Source organism: Rhinopithecus bieti, unplaced genomic scaffold (assembly GCF_001698545.2).
Source record: "Rhinopithecus bieti isolate Rb0 unplaced genomic scaffold, ASM169854v2 scaffold_62683, whole genome shotgun sequence".
Classification (NCBI taxonomy): Eukaryota; Metazoa; Chordata; class Mammalia; order Primates; family Cercopithecidae; genus Rhinopithecus; species Rhinopithecus bieti.
The window spans coordinates 1-1,389 of NW_016867171.1; the positions used below are offsets into that span (position 1 = coordinate 1).

The window sequence follows — 1,389 nt, forward strand, 5'->3', positions numbered from 1 at the left end:
CGGAGTCTTGCTCTGTCGCCTGGGCTGGGGTGCAGTGGGCGGATCTCAGCTCACTGCAAGCTCCGCCTCCCGGGATTATGCCATTCTCCTGCCTCAGCCTCCGGAGTAGCTGGGACTACAGGCGCCTGCCACCTCGCCCGGCTAGTTTTTTTTTTTTTTTAGTAGAGACGGGGTTTCACCGTGTTAGCCAGGATGGTCTCGATCTCCTGACCTCGTGATCCGCCCATCTCGGCCTCCCAAAGTGCTGGGATTACAGGCTTGAGCCACCGCGCCCGGCCGAGATACAACCCCTATTGATGGATTGGAAAAATTAATATTGTTAAATGATTATATAACCCAATGTGATTTAGATTCAACACGATACCCATAAACATCTCTATCAGTTTTTGATAAAGAAACAAAAAACAGGCTGGGAAAAGTGGCTCACATCTGTTGGCCAGGCTGGTCTCAAACTCCTGATCTCAAGTGATCTATCCGTCTTGACCTGCCAAAGTGCCAGGATTACAGGCATGAGCCACCCTGCCCAGCCCAATCCTCTTAACACAAACACTTTAATGTCAATTAATGCTTGAACTGAATGTCAAATCAACTCAAACTCAAGTCAATGTTGAATTGACTCTAATGTCAATTAATGTTTGATGGTTTGCTATACTGATTGCATTTGGAATAAGTATCTCAAAAATGAATTTTCTGATGTTCCGCTAGGAGTGATCTCTGACTGAAGACCTTGCCATGCTTATGACATTTGTAAGATTTCTGTCCAGTATGGATTCTCTGATGTCTAATGGGTGTGAATGTGAAGTAAAGACTTTGCCACAATCATCAACTTGTGAGGTTTCTCTCCTGTGTGAATTCTCCTATGTTTAGCATAAGATGAAGCTTGACTGAAGACCTCGCCACAATCATCACATTTGTAAGGTTTCTCTCCTGTATGAGTTCACTGATGAACTGCAAAGTTTGAACGATGTCTGAAAAATTTGCCACATTTATTACACTTGTAAGATCTCTCTCCATTATGGATTCTCCAGTGATTTGCAATGGTTGTAGTGTTACTGAAGACTTTGTGACAATCATTACATTTGTAAAGTTTCCCTATACCACGGATTGCTTGATGGTGAATAAGCGTTGACTGCCCACTAAAGGCTTTGCCACACTCATTACACTTGTAAGGTTTCTCTCCAGTATGAATTCCCTTATGTGTTTCAAGGTGTGATTTGCTACCGAAAACTTTGTCACATTCTTCACATTTGTAAGGTTTCTCTCCAGTATGACGTCTATGATGACGTGCAAGGGTTGCTTGTTGATTAAAATCCTTGCCACATTCATTACACTTGTAAGGTTTCTCTCCAGTATGAAGTCTGTGATGACGTGCAAGTTTGCTTGTTGATT

The 1,389-nt window shown here is 43.0% G+C and overlaps 1 pseudogene; it reads right to left on the reverse strand.

Annotated features, from left to right (window-relative positions):
* Positions 1 to 274: 274 nt before the first annotated feature.
* LOC108525508 (putative zinc finger protein 137) lies at positions 275 to 1,368 on the reverse strand (annotated as a pseudogene).
* Positions 1,369 to 1,389: the final 21 nt, after the last annotated feature.